Source organism: Acipenser ruthenus, chromosome 11 (assembly GCF_902713425.1).
Source record: "Acipenser ruthenus chromosome 11, fAciRut3.2 maternal haplotype, whole genome shotgun sequence".
Classification (NCBI taxonomy): domain Eukaryota; kingdom Metazoa; phylum Chordata; class Actinopteri; order Acipenseriformes; family Acipenseridae; genus Acipenser; species Acipenser ruthenus.
This window is the reverse complement of record NC_081199.1, coordinates 32,127,147-32,144,794: the sequence shown is the minus strand read 5'-3', so window position 1 is coordinate 32,144,794 and position 17,648 is coordinate 32,127,147. Positions and strand designations below refer to the sequence as shown.

Below are 17,648 nucleotides of genomic sequence, written 5' to 3'. Positions count from 1 at the left end.
CTGATGAGAAGATCCATGTGCAGCGTGATCTCCCAGGGCTGGCCTTGCAGCAGCTGGCAAAGGTTTGCAAACCAGATTCTCCTGGGCCATCTGGGGGCCACCAGGAGAACTGTCATCTCTTCTCTCTGAACTTTCTCTAGGAAGGCCGGGAGCAACGGTATTGATGGGAATGCGTACAAGAGCGTCCTGGGCCACTCGTAGGCTAGGGCGTCGATGCCTAGTGGATCGCTGCAGCAATGGAGGGAGAACCGTAGGGGGCAGTGAGTTGTCTCTGCCGTGGCAAAGAGATCGACTCTGGCCCTCCCGATCCGTTCCCAAATGCGGTCTACCACCTGAGGGTGGAGTCACCATTCTCACGGGTGAGGATCTTCCCTCGAGCCCAATTCACCACTCTGAGGGATAGCAGGTTCCTTTTTACCCAGGTCAATAGCGAAAAGGCTATGCGTTGCAACCCCGGGGACCAAAGTCCTCTCTGGCGTTTGACATACGCTACTACAGACATGTTGTCCGTGCGGACAAGGACATGTCTCCTCTGGAGCACTGGGAGGAAATGCTGGAGAGTGAGGTGAAGGGTGGACGTGCAAAGGTGGAACTTGGAAATCTTGACGTGCCGGGGAAAAGCACCGATGCACGGAGCGTCGGGGCACTAAGGGTGCCTTAAACACCGATGCACCATGGTCCCGAAGCACCAAGGCTCTGAGGCACTGAAGCACCAAGGTCACCGAGGGTATCAATGAAGAGAGCGTTTGAGCACCGAAGGTGGCGAAACACCATGGCGTCGAGGCTCTGGGGCACCGAGGGCACTGATGTAGGGAGCGTCTGAGCACCGAGGGCGCAGAAGCTCTGAGGCTGTGGAGCACCAAGGGCGGCGAGGCTCTAAGGTACCGATGCACCAAGGGCACTGAGGGCACCGATGCAGGGAGTGCCTAAGCACTGAGGCTGAGGCTCTGTGGCAACGGGGGCACTGAAGCACTATTACTTTTTTTATTTTTTATTTTTAGGCCGCACACACCCAGTGGGCGGGCCAAGTCAGCCCAGCTGTGTCAACTTAACAGCGGGTGCGGCAGAGCCGGATCCCGGTGGAGGAATACGTCTCTCTTGTCTCTCTTTTATTATTATTTATTTATTTATTTATTTTTAGCTGCAAAAGCAGAGGAAAAACACAGACAACAGATGCTGTAGGTTAGAAAAAAGCAGATTACAGTCGCCAAGCGATGTAGGCTGTTGAAAGAAGAATGTTTTTTTTTTTTGTTTGTTTTTTTAAAACAGAGCGCAGTTGAGCAGTGTTTCAGGCATAGTCCTCAGAAGCCGAGTTTCCGATTCCGGTGAAGTGGCAAGCAGACTTCCAGCAATAAATTGCATGGGAACTAACAGAAAAACTCGAAGTGAGAGTTATTTTACAAGATTCAATCACTCAACTGGAGAGGTTAGTTATACCTACCTGATTGTGAGAAGCAAAAGAGAACGTGATCTCCACGGAGTGACTACTTATTTCCTCGGTAGGTGGGACCGAGGACTTGACTCTCCGGAGGGGCCTATCAGCAGAGCTGACATAAAATGCTTACTAAATACCTGACCTGTGGCAGGCTTATCCCAGCATTATAGTTGTTGGTCATCTTCAAATTGAAAGTGAACTTGCCCTGTGCTAAATTTTACTTGTAAAGTGGCAGAGGAGAACTCAAGCAGAGGTTAATATATTTGCCTGTAAAGAAACTGTAAAAGTATTGTTCCATGGGAACTCAACAGGACATATAGGTAGTAGGATAACTTGGGATCACTAAAACAAATTGGCATGGAGACTGTCTTCATATTTTTCGGCAGTGATTGATACAAAACAATACAGTGGACAGCACTTAAGTAGGAATTATTAATTATTCACAAGTGGTAAGTTGACAGAATATAGGGCAGTATATAGGGGCTGAAAATAAAGCTAAAATGATTTAAAGTCCTTATTGTATTTCAAAAAGCCTCTTGACCATGGCCTGTATATAGATTAAATGAGTTTTAAAGGTCCAGATATTTAAAACACACATACACCACCATTGGCTTGGCAGTTAGGTATTTTACACAACAATGTGCAGCTACACAGGGCGCCATCGTCTGTCTTGGTTTTGGCCTGTCTGGATGTTTTTCATGGAAGGCCCACTGCCCAGGACTTGCATACATGAACACTAAGTCCACATGTTCATCAACACAGTGTGGTATGTGTTCCTGGCCTCCACCAAAATGCAGAACATTTTACAATGTATTCTCACAACTAATGGGATTGGTATGCCTCAGAATGAAAACAGTGGCTCATTAAAATTATGCTTGACTACACCGATTACCACTGGGGAAAAATAATGCAGCTTATTATCTTTAATGATGGGATAATGTGGTGTGTTTCACAAACGCATTCTTGGACTGATTGTGTGCCGTGGATGTTTTATGGGTGAACCATTCCTGCCCAATTTAGAGGATCTTGCCTAAGGGAGTCACAACTTGTTTGCACATTTGCTAGTATTAACTGTTTCCAAGCAACAGAATCATATTTCAGTATTAATGATAAACATATAATGATGATAAGTATAATAATTCATCATAATGTTTGTCATGCAACTGTTATGCTAATAGATGTTGCATATTTATCCACAAATACATATGAAAGATCTTAACAGAGAAATTACAGAGCAAGGGACAGTGACTGCAGCAGCAAATGAGCTTTCCATTATGTTCTCAGCCATGTTTAACTTCTGATCTTAAAGAGTAAACTGGTTGTCAATTCTCCCTACAGCTGTCTTTCTGCTCAAGTATAATATCCTGTTAACATTCATCACCCTGCCCCTGCCCAGAGCTACTTGGTACAAACTTTAAAGAGACATGAAAAATGAAATGTACCATTTTGACAGGGGATCGTGGATAGTATAGAACAGCATGTCACCAGTTTGTAAAAACAGAATCACAAAATATTGAATACATTATTGAATGAATCTGTTAGTTTGTGAGCAGACCTATCAGATAGTCCATTTTCTGTTCATGGAGAACGATCAGCATGCCATTCTGTACTGACTTCAGACTGAGCTTGACATTCTGAGGAGTGAAACAGAGCTGCGGGGGACAGATTTTGCCTGCTAAGATCCCTTACACTCCCAGTGTCATTTCACTTGCACCATTGGTTCCTCTTAAACCACTAACAGGCAGGTTATGCAGTTTATAAACAAGTATAATTTTGTATTAAAATATACCAAGAAGCCTCATTACCTAAAATGTTACTGACCTGTATAGACTGTGTAAAAAGAAAAGCCTGATGAGTTATATATGAACAGTCACATTGTTCATTAGCAAGCAGATATGTTACCTATTTAATAGTCTTTATTCAGTTTTCAGAGTATTACTCTTGTGGCTTTGTACCCTTTGCACTGAACCAAGAAAATAGGCATGAAGAGGTTACACAATAATCTCCATTATTTGATGCATGTATTAATTTTTAAATATACACCATTTTACTTCCAATAGACTAGTATACCATGGGAGATCTGACATAAAAACCACGAGAGAAAGATGGAAGGGCCGATGAGTGACAAAACGTTACAGATAAATCTATAATAAACTTAAGTCAACCGAGTCAAATGATTCGACTAATGCCTTCATCACAACACTCTCTACTTGACCTTAGGTTTTGCTACAGAAATTGTGCAAGTTACGCCAGGATTGTAATAAAAGATTAAAATAAACACAACAACTGCAACAAATAGTAAATAAAATACCATTTTCTCAAACAGAACTACAGCTTTACAATGACATCATATTATGTTGGGCTAACTTGCCATACTGTTTCAAATCTGTGAAACTGTTTATTCAAAAAAAAAACCTGTCTCTGTGGGAGATGTGCCTAATGCTGTTAAATAGCTCCTCCTAAAGACCCAGCACTGAGACTTCTGGAAGATTCTCTCCTGCTTCACTGAGTGTGTGTTTCTAATCACTCTGGCAACTGCGGGGGGACTGAACCTCCTACTGTGATCCTCCACTGAACATTAACTTCCTGTATTCTTCAAATTCATTGGGAATGAAAAACAAATTAGCATTTCGAAATAACAAATCTGTCTGCTAACACTTTGGATGTTCAGCTTTCTTAATGGAAACAAATGCAGATTATCTTGCAGCTTTCCAGCCTGGCTAGAGAAGATTTCTTTGAAATAGAGAGGTTAGAGTCCAGGTATGAATGGCTATTCATCAGAATTTTACCATCACCACTCTTTTGAAAAAGGGGCTCAGCATGAGTGTTTTACTTTTTAAATTAATTGTTTTGAATGACGAGACAATTAGATCTAATAGGAATGCATGCATATTTGGTGTCTAAGCTACTGAAAACACATATAGCCAAACATGTCGGTAGCACATATATTTATGATGAACCGTAGTGTTAAGTTAGTGCACATGAATAGCATTCAGAAGCAGGAATTTTATACGGTAGCAGCATTGCTCTGGGCAGATTATAGGTGAGACTGCCAAACTAGCATAACAGCTTTTGCTTGCATATATTTAGGGAAGCCATTCATCAAAGTGGAGAAAAAGACATTACAACCAGTTTGTCTATTTTTCTTTAGACAGTCTTTTATCAATAGTCATCTTTAATGTTTTACTCTCCAGCATTAATACTAGGGTCATTCGGGGTAAGTTTGTGGTGAAGTTTTGTATTTTAAACTTCAAACCCCAGTGAAAATATTATTGGAAGAACATAAGTTAAATTAACTCCACCCTCATTGAATTCTCTGTTCAATACAGATTAAGTTATATATTTAGCTTTGTAATATATTGTTATAAATGTAATTAATTACATTTACTGTTTTATTATTTTTGCCTACATTACTCGACCCTCACACAATATTACAAATATGAAGCTTAACAAATACATAACTATGTCTTCTGTTTATATATATATAATTATTTCTTAGCAGACGCCCTTATCCAGGGCGACTTACAATTGTTACAAGATATCACATTATTTTTACATACAATTACATTATTTTTTACATACAAGTACCCATTTATACAGTTGGGTTTTTACTGGAGCAATCTAGGTAAAGTACCTTGCTCAAGGGTACAGCAGCAGTGTCTCTCAGCTGGGATTGAACCCACAACCCTCCAGTCAAGAGTCCAGAGCCCTAACCACTACTCCACACTGCTGCCCTTTAAAGATCATTCTTGTCACATTTTACCATCGTTCCATGTATTGATGTGAGAGGAAACTATTATGATCCATTCACTTGAATTATAACAAGACTAATTACATTAAGCACTGTTCAAAAACATACCAGAAATCTTTTTTTTTTAAATTATTGGATTGTTTGAAATATCATTCACTTCTCAGTGTGTCTGGGTGCCACCACTATCATTTGATAAGAAAATTCTTTCTGAACACAAATCTCTGAAGACCTAGAATTGTAATACGAGGCTGTAAACAATCTCAGGTATTTAATAAAACAACTTTCTCATTTCTTGCCAGCTTACAGAAAACTGTAGAAGCTCAAAAAAGATTGATCAAGCTGCTGAGGAACATGCCTCTGGCTTTCGGAGGCTGCATTTCCACCAACTCCCAGGCCGGCCTTCGCTCCAGCTCCTCTTCCAGCACCTCTTCCAGCAGCTCCTCCACCCTGCTATCCACCACAGAGCTTTGTACAGCCAGGCAGAAAGCGCAGGGGTAACAGCGAAAAGAGTAACAGAAAACTGGAACAATTACCTCAAGTTTTTACAAGTTCATTTTTCTAACTCGTCTCACGTCCAATGCAAATTTGGAAGAAAAAGAGACGTCCCTCTGAGATGTAAAACTGTAAAGGAGCTTTAGATAAGGCCTACAAAAATGTATGTGCAGATATCACAAGGCTCAACTCTCAAGAAAGTTTCTGCGTAGAAAGAAAGGATTTATTACCAAGCATATGTAGTTATTTCCCATTGATTTCTAACCTTACCGGTTATAAACAACACTTTAACCTGTAGTTTAGTGTACGTGTAAAACAGAGGGTGTCTGCTTATAGATGAAAGAGTTGTGAGCTAAAAGTGAAATGTTTTGTTTCTGACTGAGGTGGTATATATTTGCTAGCTATGTTTTAACAAGATTTATCAATATAAAACTTTATTTAATTCATAAAAGCAGGCACTGAAAAACAGACTAAATAATGTGTAAAGGTTTGTGAGTAATGCCCATAGTCATGATATTTGGCATTTATTTTTAAATTCTCAATTATCTTTGATTCAATTGAGCTTTTTCTAAAATTAAATCCTTGAGTCAACTGTACCTAGTTTTTAACTTCTTCTCACATTATCGGGGCCTAGCTCTTAACATATACTTTTGTTAGGAAATCTTAAAATAAGTAAAATAAGTAATGGAGCTATCTTAAGAAGATGTTTTGAATTCTTAAGATCAATGACCAAGATAATATCAGGTTAGTTGAATAATTTCTACCTGCTATGGATTGTAAGCTTCACTAACTGTAATTTAATTATTTTATTTTATAAATAAGCTACTGTTCTGCTGAAGAGCGCTGAAATTCCAGACAAGCAAAGCATGTTGCCTGCAAAAATGAAATGAAGTCTTCTGCAATTTGAGAACTTTGCTTTTCATCAGGGATTAGCAAACAATTGAGGGAGGCCAAGTGTATTATTTCAAATATAGAACAGTATGGCATATCTGTGAAAGTTTGATGTAAAATCATAATGGATGAAAATGTTGCCCATTTTACTCCAGACAGATAATCTTCAAATATATGAAAAAATATTTGAATGAGCAAACGTCTCACAAGATCAGAGCTACCCCAAAATGCAATCCATTTTACTGAAACAATGAGAAATAGGAGGTGGGACCTTTGTTACCCATTAACTCTATGCAAGCCCCATTTAAGTAATTTAATATCTTGATTTCTTTGAATAGATAATTCTCCCTTTTCAAAAATAGGCTAAAGATTTTAATTAGCAAGATGCTCCACAGGTGCAGTGGACCCTAATGTAATCTATTTGCAGCCAATGTACAATGGTTAGGTGGGAGATCTGTTAATTTTACTCCTAAAAGTGAGTTTCTGCAGTGGTGACTGCCAAGACAGCAATCCCATTGAATGTGTTTTTATTTAGCAAGAGACACCGGGCTATATTCTCAAAGCTATTTACTCTAGATTGTCATTAGCGCATTCTTTTCAAAAAGGAAAATCACACCCAATAAAGTTTCCAAACCATAAAAAAGCAATTTAGACATTTAACAGTAGGGCTTATAAGTTGCCTGAAGTTGTGTTTTTTTAAATATATATTTTAGTTTTTCACTTCTTAAAAATACAATTTGGGTTAAATAGCTGAAAATCTAGCCCACAGTCTTTAAAAGGCGGACAGGAAAGGCAAACTTTAAACCAAAGAAACTGGCTTTAAAGGGCAGCAGAAAACATATACATAATGACAACTACTGGACATTAAAAATGCGTGTGTTTCTCTTTTGCTATTTAAACTGTAGCACAGCCATCTGGCTCCACCAGCAGGACATAGTTAGTAGAATAGAGTACCTAATCACAAATTAACATTGATCTCCAACTACATTAAAAAATAAAACATGTAAGATACAGTATATTTGCTGTCACTGCATAGTTGTGTTTATTTCCATGTACACTTGTAATAACAACTGTATAGAGAGAAATGCCTTAGGTGCTGCAATAGAAAAGAAAGACACGTTTCATTTTAAAATGTTTAAATATGTTAAAATAATCATAACTATGATTATTTTAACATATTAAACTAAAATAATTAGCTAATATGGCCTGTTTTTTTTTACCTTGATTCAGTGCTGGAAGACACTCATTGTTAAGGATGGTGAATTGCCAGCAACCTTTAAAAAACTGCCAGTGTCTCTCTGAAACCAATATTAGAATATTAGGCTTGGGGCTTTTGCCTAGCATGAGATTATCTTTACATCACCCACCTGAGGCCTAGAGGGTAGTGTAATAAACAATCAGATACATATCTGTCAGTTCTTTTTGGCAAAGTAGGGATAATAACATATCTCAGTGTATAGGTCCACAGGGATAAGTGTTCAGAAAGTGCCATCCCAAAAACATCCAGGGTTAGTTTCGTAGTTATAGTTTTCACAATGTTATTTTAAGTTACATATTGTACCTTTTCCCTTTTTTTGTTGCATAGCAACACAATCGCTACTTTGACCTAATTGTTCTTTTCTATCCCAATGTTCTTTTCTGCAGGCTGGCAGAAGTGTGGATTCCTTCTACAGGTCCCTCAGACTCTTTGCGCTGCTCTCAGATGCCGCTGACGGGAATTTGAACTTGCAGTATGAGCTGACAGAAAAAATTGTTATTTGTACATAGGATTAAAAAGGAACATCTCGACCCCCATTGTCTGAACTATGAGGAACCAATCTAATATCCATTGTTGATATGCCAAACTCTTTCAATTTTAGCCGTGTTTACCTCTTGAGGGCAAACACTGAGAACACTGCTGTAAGCAAAGCTTTTATGTTGTTCTTTTGGAAACTGGGTTCAGTTATTCAATTAATTTAATTAATTCATTATAAGGCTTTCAATTTATGTACTTAAATATTTACACAGTACACTCATAGAGTGTACTGTGCACTTGTACAGTTTTTGTTCTATGAATCATAAGAGGATGTTATTGGGTAGTTTTTAAGGTGTACAAACACGTGTGTTAATGTAGATTTATAGGATGGCGTTTGTCTGTGTATGGCAGACTATCAAGTAGAAGTGAATGGACCAAGGCTGAAAGCCGAAGTTTCTTTAAGCACTATGTGTGTCGATATAACACATACACAGACGTCCATCATCTTATAACTCTGTTATAAACTGATTTATTTTTAATACACAACTTAAAGGTCCACCTATGTTTGTCATCTAATCATTACCAACCTTTATTTAGTCTATTGTGACTTTTACTCGAAAGAGGGAAAAGTTTGATAAAGAGAATACTATTAAGGTATGCATCCAGGTGTGATGCCACCGTTTCTGGAATTCCCAGAGATGCCTCATGAATTATTTTTTTTAAGGCAGCACAGCTGATGTTATGAATAGGGTTGCTCTATGATGCGTGGTGAAATACATGTGCGTTCTGATTGGCTGAAAGATCTCTGTTCTTTTTTTGTGACACTCAGGACCAGTGGAGCCCCTCATCCAGCTCAAGGCAACAGAGTTCATCCTTGCAGGGAGAGTCAAAGCCGTCACTCTTCTGCTCTCCCTACTCTGGTTGCCTCAAAGGAGTCAGCAGACACCTTGACCAAACACAGACCACAGGGTAAAGGGGTACCTTCGGTTAGTATTATTTGTGAGGGATTTTGGTACTTGTGATTGGCTGCACTGTATACCGAAGGCCTCTGTGTTTATTGCCCCTCGGGTGCCTAAAGCCTGCCCTGGAGCTCCACCCTCCTGCTGATTGAGCACGGTTCATTTCACATTCAAACCCAGGCCTCCAGGTTACATTTCTAGAGCATGATTTGATTAGAATTACAGTCAAACCCACTTAAAATCACTCCTGTTAATGTCATCCTTATTATCATCATCTTGAAATGTCCCGGAATGTCCAGAATATATGGGGAGTCAATGGGAACAAGCTCCTGGCAATATCACCAGTTATTGTCATGCTCCAGTTAATATCACTCATTTTTAGTCATGCAACTTACTTTCATCCTACTTAATATAACTTTGGAAACAGAAGAATTGGATTAGAAGGTTTACATGCAACTGAGTGGCTGTAAAGCATTGCAATGTTCTGATGTATAAAAGAACGGTAGGCGACTAACATACAGAACACGGTAATGCATATGTTTACAGCATTGTGTTTTTAATAGTAAAATATGTTGAGCATGTACAATGTAGTAGATTGTATATTTTAAAACAACATAATATATGCTATTGTAACCATTTTTGCTCAATGAGAAACGTTTAACAAATATCTTTGGTACAACAGAACGCATTTCAAAATGACAAAACAGATTTGATCAAGTTTAGTATCGCTTCAGTAGCCATCAGTGAGTGACTTGCGACTTTATCAGCTAGTTTAAGACTATGATTAACAATAGTCTTTGAGTAACTGTAAAACCAGCCACACATGTTTGTTTTTGTAAACCCTGCTGCTTTGCTTCATCAGCTGCTCATATAAACCATTTCATATTCACAGTGTGATGGAAACTAGTAGTCATTGTTCTAATATTTGGCACACCGCTGTATTCTTTTATTTTCTCAGTTAAGTTCCAATACTTGTTCAGCAAAAACAAATTGTTTCACTGCTGCCTTGTTTAAACCTCAATGACCCAGAACACTTACTTTGACGTAAGGTTTTATGGATGGTTCACATCAGTTTTGTTTTTTTCCCAGCTTACAAGAAGTATGGAGAAGGTATTCAAACACTCTCTTCCAACAACCAAGAAGTTACAGAGAATGATGTGAAACACCAGGTTTGTTTGAAACATCCCAAGTACTGACTAGTAAAGCTATGGATTGTTTTGTACAAACATGTAGCAGGAGCATGGACAAGCCTAGGCCCTGGCCCAGATCCATACTTTACACATGCAGAGTAGTCGACCCACTGCTTTAACTTCCCTTTTCATATACAGTATAATCTGAACATATAACTTGAAAAGTGTTCTAAGACAGCGGTAAGAAAACAAATACAGTGCTAATTATTGTCTAAAGTATAAACTTGAAAGATAAACTATATAAGAAAATGTAGTTTTCAAAAGCGAAAAAGCATCATATGGTAGATACTGAAATTGAAGAAGGAATCTATGAAAAAGACCAAGGAATTTATGTTAACTCAGAGATGTCTTCATCTAGACAATGTGGGGAAGCTATAAAAAAGACCAACAAGATGCTTGGATATATTTTGAAAAGTGTTGAATTTAAATCAAGGGAAGTAATGTTAAAACTTTACAATGCATTAGTAAGACCTCATCTACAATATTGTGTTCAGTTCTGGTCACCTCGTTACAAAATGGATATTGCTGCTCTAGAAAGAGTGCAAAGAAGAGCGACCAAAATTATCCCGGGTTTAAAAGGCATGTCGTATGAAGACAGGCTCAAAGAATTTAATCTGTTCAGTCTTGAACAAAGATGATTACGCGGTGATCTGATTCAAACATTCAAAATTCTAAAAGGTATTGACAATGTTGACCCAGGGGAATTTTTCGACCTGAAAAAAGAAACAAGGACCAGGGGTCACAAATGGAGATTAGATAAAGGGGCATTCAGAACAGAAAATAGGAGGCACTTTTTTACACAGAGAATTGTGACGGTCTGGAACCAACTCCCCAGTAATGTTGTTGAAGCTGACACCCTGGGATCCTTCAAGACGAGCAAGATGGGCCAAATGGCCTCCTCTCGTTTGTAAACCTTCTTATGTTCTTATGTTCTTATGAATGTGCTGCCACTCAATAGTTGGGGTAGGTTTAAGTATTCAGAACGAATCAATGTGAGATACAAGTCAGGAAGGAGGGACATTGCCCAACTACACTGATAAAGTTTCTATTGCAGGTTATAAGTAACCATACTGATTTCTTAAGTCTTGTACAGTATGTTAATGTTCTTAATAGTCCTTATTAACAAAAAACAAAAGACTTATTTTCCAATGCGTTTCTCTTTTATTAACAGGGTTGTTTTAGGTACAGTAGCAAGAGTTCAGGTCTCGCTAACCTTTCCTTGTATCTTTATTTAAAGTTGTTCTCCTTACCGTAGTGTGAGTATGAGTTGTGGTACTGATTAGCCATGATCTAGAGTCTCAACCAGGCATAGATTGTCACAATCTGGAGGTATAGAGTTAGCAGTGTTTTTCCTTACGCCGAGCTGTGGAGTGCTCTTCTCGTGTCTGCGCTCAAAATGGAAGTGCCCCTGTCCCAGTGTGTTGTGTTCGGATATAGCGTACAGGAAATGCAAAGGATCAGGCTCCACCAATCAGTAATAGGGAACTATAAGATTGATTTTGGGAGGTGGGACACAGCTATACCATTACTGTATTTTATTAACTATAACGCACCACAGGTGTCACTGCTTTTTAAAAAGGATCTGTTATGCATCATTAGCTTTGAGGAGTGCAATAGGTAGAATCTTGTGCTTGAGCCAATCTGGCATGGAATACTATTGCCCAATACTATTTGATTTGTCTTACACGATTCAGATTTTGCTTTAGACATTTCAAATCATACAAGATATTTTTTTCTTTTGACTCCAGTTGAGGACAATCCAGTCTGGCAAATCGGACATCATAACCTTCACAATGGACCAAGGAACTAAATCTCAAGCCAACAGTAATACTGTATAACGCATTTAACACAGAGCTATAATATTTAAAGACTTGCTTTCAGTTTCAACGGCCAGCTATTTTGCTTTTGTAAAAAGGTTAGAAGCTATAGTTAAATTCCAGGGGGATATCTGAATCTGTCAAGTTTTGACAATGATTAAAGGAAAGCTAATATAAGATGGCGGATATTTTCAGTAAATCCTGATTTCCATCTGGAATATCACACAAGCGATCTTCCATTGTGTGCGGTTGGCTAGAATGGTTCCATTTGCAGAAACACATGAGCAATTTTACCCAACATGACCCAGTTGGATTAAACAATGGTATGAGGTAAGGTAGTTTTATTGCTTCATCTTCCTTGGGACAGTATGCAGAACAACATACAGGTCTTCAGTTGCTTTATTAATTACTAACTATACGGACACTTTTTAAAATCAAAATTAACTTTCTTGCTATTGCTGTGCAATCAGGTGGATTTTGGTATTTTTGCAAGGAAACCAATGTGTACCTTCATTAGTCTAGGATCTACGATGAAAGAAAAACTATTTTCTTTATTAATTGTGACAAGAGGTTACTTAACCCTTCTTCATATGTTTGTAGAATGCAATAGTATTTTTCCACTTGTGTGTAGTAAAAAATCTATTTGTTGTGTTGTTTCCTAGGCAGAAATCCCAGAAAGATTAATGTATGATGCACTTAATCCAGTTATAAACACTATATATTAAGACCATTGTTCTGTTTTTGTATTGCTTTGGTTTTAAGTGCTGTGTAATTGAATCCAAATGATTTTGATCACTATTTTGGTAGTGATTACATTACGATATGGACAAAGTTTTTAATTCCTTTGCATTCCTTTGAATCAGAAATTCACTCTAAATTAGTGCTTTGGCAGAGGATTAGGAAGACCTAAATGCAGAATACATTTAGGAATGTCGCAGTGCAATTGTGCAATAATATCCAAATTTCTCAATGAAGTGTGCAATCATATTCCTTACTCCTTCCTTTATTTATTTTCAAAGAATTGGTTAATGTACTTTACAGTACATAAAAAAGTAGGCATGTGAGATGGCACAGTAGGCTAATATACTAGCATGCTGTGCTGCTGTCCTTTGAAGACTGCCTTCCTTTATTTTCAAAGAATTTGTTGATTGACCTTATAGTCAGTGCAAACCAACACTTTCCTGTGGGAGCTAGTGGTGCAGTGGGCTAATCCCATAGCCTTCACTCCTTGAAGATAGCAGTTCAAATCCAGCTCCTGGAGTTGAGATTCTGAGGCAAGTAACGGTGATGGTGGTGACTGCAAGAAATTATGTTGGTTATAACTAACAATGTTGATTGTGTTTCCACAGATGGAAAAGGAAGACAGCCCACCCAGATGAGGATAAAGAGGGGGCCAAACCATGTGGGTCTGTAAGGTAAATTAAGCAATATTTTTTGAAAATGAGGGATTAACACATGCCTCATGTGGGACTTTCATTGACTTCCCTGCAAATCAGTCCAATGTTCTACCAACTAAGCCAGACAGATAGCTGCTTTGCACCCTTGCAAAATGCCATCTAGGGTTTTAATTAATTATTTGTACAATATGTAGGGGCAGATTGAGACTGGATAATATTTTCAACACACAAGACAAGGCCTGAACCACAACTCTGGTGTTTATTTATCAATTTCTTTCTTTTTCATCTCTTAAGCAGAGAACATCAGTTGTGCTGTGTCTTTGTGTTGTTCTGGTTGTCGTGGCATTTCTTTTGGCGTCACAGCAACCAGAGTTGGGCAGGCTGAGGCATCTTTAGTTAGACAGTAAGAAAGAAATGAAGACATTAAGTTAGCGAGACACAAATTAAGACAGTAAAAATGAAGCACTTAGAGAACAAATGAAGGCAGTTAAAAAGAAACAATTAGAGACAATGTAAGACTAAGTTAGAAAGAAACATTAGGAGACTAAATGAAGAAAGTTTGATGCGTCATTTGCCAGGATCACATGTTCTTAGAATAAACTACAGAGACCAGAATGCAGTGGTGCATTCACCTGCATGGAGACAGCAGCTGAGTTGTTACAGTATTCATTTGGTAAAAATGTTAATAAAAACAAAAAAAATGTTTCATTGTTTCCCAGGTTCACTTCCTACTGAAGTTTAGTGGTAGTGTTTTTTAATCTGTGAATACAAAAAACGTAACAGTGATCAGTGGTTTTCTTGAAAAGCTACCAATTTAGTTTTTACATTTATTTTTGTCTGTAGCACATACAGTGTGTCTGTCCCTGTTGATCCTTATGTTATATGAAGGTCCACTTTGTGGCCGTTCATTTGGTATGTTACAATTGCTTGGACTACTACATTCATGCAAGTCATACTATTTTTTCCTTTTTAAAACAGTAGAACACAAGTAAAAAATGGGGCTGTGTAAAGTATTAAGGTTGCTGAGGTTCTCCTTTCCTGTGATATATGTTTAGGGGTATTTTTAAACACAATGATTATTATTTAAGTGTTGGACAGGGAGCTGGTGTAGTGTTTTGTTTATATGGGACTGCAGTATAACCAACGTTCTAATTCCAGACAGCAAGCATTAATAGAGTTAATAATACCAGGCATTGTGTCCCAACAGCTATAGTTAATAAAACCAATACACTGGCGGAGGGAAGTACAGGGGTTTCCCCTGGTAAAGGCACGGCTGCATGGTGTGCAGAGGGAGCCATACAGTCAGGGGAGCTCAGAGGTCCCAGATTGTCTCTCCTGGTAAAGGCATGGCCGCATGGTGTGCAGAGGGAGTCATACAGTCAGGGGAGCTCAGAGGTCCCAGAGTGTCTCTCCTGGTAAAAGCACTGCTGTGTGGTGTGCAGAGGGAGTCATACAGTCAGGGGAGCACAAGGGTCGCCGAGTGTCTCTCTTGGTAATGGCACAGCCGCATGGTGTGCTTTAATTTCTTATCCAATGCTGTCATCATGTGGCCATTTAGTAGAAGTACCAGTTGCAGTGTATTTTTTTTTTTTTTTTTTTTTTTTTAAATCCAAAGGCAGCTCAGTATCCTTTTGAAATTACTCAGATTAAGAACATAAGAAAGTTTACAAATGAGAGGAGGCCATTCGGCCCATCTTGCTTGTTTGGTTGTGAGTAGCTTATTGATCCCAGAATCTCATCAAGCAGCTTCTTGAAGGATCCCAGGGTGTCAGCTTCAACAACATTACTGGGGAGTTGGTTCCAGACCCTCACACTTCTGTGTAAAAAAGTGCCTCCTATTTTCTGTTCTGAATGCCCCTTGATCTATTCGCCATTTGTGACCCCTGGTCCTTGTTTCTTTTTTTCAGGTCGAAAAAGCCCCCTGGGTCGACATTGTCAAAACCTTTTAGAATTTTCAATGCTTGAGTCAGATCACCGCGTAATCTTCTTTGTCGAAGACTGAACAGATTCAATTCTTTGAGCCTGTCTGCAAACGACATGCCTTTTAAACCCGGGATAATTCTGGTCGCTCTTCTTTACACTCTTTCTAGAGCAGCAATATCCATTTTGTAACAAGGTGACCAGAACTGAACACAATATTCTAGATGAGGTCTTACTAATGCATTGTAAAGTTTTAACATTACTTCCCTTGATTTAAATTCAAAACTTTTCAAAATATATCCAAGCATCTTGTTGGCCTTTTTTATAGCTTCCCCACATTGTTTAGATGAAGACATCTCTGAGTCAACATAAACGCCTAGATCTATTTCATAGATTCCTTCTTCAATTTCAGTATCTCCCATATGATATTTATAATGCACATTTTTATTGCCTGCGTGCAGTACCTTACACTTTTCTCTATTAAATGTCATTTGCCATATGTCTGCCCAGTTCTGACATTCCTGATATATTCTTAAAAACCCTAACCCTGTGGCAAGGAAGTGGAACTGTTGCCACATCTTGCCTTCGACAAACTGATTGGATAAAACAAGCTACATTAAAAGTACCTGACTCCTGATTGGCGCAGTTAGCGAATCAAACTGATACCTAACACAATACCTAATTTGCATAGACCCCAATGGCTGTTCAGTGTGCATACCTGTTTAAAAAAATATTTTATGATTAATAACACATTTTTGTAGTATAGGTGTCCAAATATTTTAAAAGTACCGTATTATTTCAACGTGGTGCCGCGGCCTTTATTTTAAATTGATCAAAATGACTGCGGCCCTTAAACGAGGGCGACGATTATATGAGGGCGGCCTTTATTAATAATACTATGCTTAACAAACGCTGCAGTACTTTATTAAACGATTTAAGGCATTTTAGAAACGGCGCCATGAGAGGCTCCGATCTGCAGCACTATACTCATGTGTTTTGAGGGCTTGAATACAGTACATTTACTGAGAGTTAATGAGAGCCTAATAAGTGGGAATTGGGGGGTCAGGGGAGTACTGTACCAGCGAATCAGGACTGTGTATTGGTTGCTATGGGGCGGGACAAGAAGAGGAGAGACAACGGTAGTTGAGTGTGAATAAAAAATAAAACTAAACCCCCTACAAGAAGCTATCTTCAGCCAGCTTTCGGATAGAACTTACAGTGACCGGCAAAGCTCTAAGTTCCTCAGAGTTAAGTTTTCACCATCCAAGCTGACGACGAGGTAAACAGACCCTTGTTTTATCCCCTGCTGTGTTGGCACTGAACTCTGCTGGAAAAAGGGAGGTGAAGGACTGCTGTGCTGTAAATAGTTCTTCTTGGGGTGTCTGTCGGGTCTGTACTATAAAATAACTAAGGTGGGTGTACATTAGTTTATATTGCATGCTGGATTAAGGTTGCAGTCTCTTTGGGGATGTCATGTACATAGGCAGAGTTGCGCGTTTCTTTATTTTTTGAGCAGGGGTAGAAAAAAAACCTTTACATTTCTTTATTGAGAGCTGCGTTTATTCAAGGGCGGCGTCTATTAAAAAGCTGGTATCTGAGTGAGGCGTTAATTCGAGGGCGGCATTAATTCGAAGTAATACGGTATTCAATTTTCAGTTTTGTCATGAACTATTGGTTTTACTAGTGACAGGCCCACCAAGAGAGTGGGGAGGCCGCTGCCACGGACACGTTTCATCTTACATTTCATGAATCAAAAATGGTTATTAAATCACCAATCGATTGAATGTGTTCCCTGTTAAATAAAAGCAAAATCCTACAAGTTATATTGTACTTTTTTTTACATGTGTTTTGTGCAACGGGGAGGGGGCAAGTAGATTTTTTTTTCAAGCAATTTGTCCCTTGGACAAGAAGTTTTTTTTTAGTTTTTTTTTTTTTAAATTCCACACTCCTGAATATACATATAAATACATAAATAAATAAAAATATATATAAATATATATAAATATATATATATATATATATATATATATATATATATATATATATATATATATATATATA

At 38.4% G+C, this 17,648-nt stretch overlaps 1 long non-coding RNA gene across 1 annotated transcript; it reads left to right on the top strand.

Moving 5' to 3' along the window:
* Window positions 1-3,993: 3,993 nt before the first annotated feature.
* LOC117426127 (uncharacterized) lies at window positions 3,994-17,387 on the top strand. The gene is made up of 6 exons (XR_004663897.2): window positions 3,994-4,195; window positions 5,486-8,468; window positions 9,134-9,290; window positions 10,353-10,432; window positions 13,620-13,685; window positions 15,575-17,387. It is a non-coding gene; the product is annotated as an uncharacterized LOC117426127 (long non-coding RNA).
* The last annotated feature ends 261 nt before the right edge of the window (window positions 17,388-17,648 follow it).